Genomic DNA, 575 nt, shown 5'->3' on the forward strand with positions numbered 1-575 from the left:
AAAGAGGACATGCAAAAACAAGAGACACCACATGGGCAGCGCACACCTAGAAGAATCTGCAGGCAGAGAAAGGACAAGGTCACGAGGGCGGGGCTACACAAGAGAAGAAGGATAATTAAAGGATTGAAGAAAGCCAGCATACTAAACGGGAAAAACAAGAGCTTTAATTCCCCCCTGGCCCGCCGCCCGCCCATATGCATATAAATACAGGTGGACGATGTGTCCAGTCATTCTATGGACACCAGACGATGGGGACTGTTAGTCCTAGAAAACTTGTAACTTTTCATGGACAAATATCTCCACAAGATACCATCCAGTTTAAATGGGGTCCTATTAATAATTGTATTAATGCACAGAACAACTGTGTAAGTAATAAAGTTCATATATGCCCCATAGGGGGATAGTGCCATTATTGCACCCCATGCAGTGAGTGCACTGTCGGCATTATTTCAGGTTCTTTTAGCATCCTTTCAGCTCCTAGCTGCAACTCTTTTCATCCCTATTACTAACTTGTTTGACCTTTAGAATTTGCGAAGTGTTTAATTAACCTCATGTGGTAACTAAGAACCACCTGC

This window comes from Macrobrachium rosenbergii, chromosome 43 (genome assembly GCF_040412425.1).
Source record: "Macrobrachium rosenbergii isolate ZJJX-2024 chromosome 43, ASM4041242v1, whole genome shotgun sequence".
Taxonomy (NCBI): domain Eukaryota; kingdom Metazoa; phylum Arthropoda; class Malacostraca; order Decapoda; family Palaemonidae; genus Macrobrachium; species Macrobrachium rosenbergii.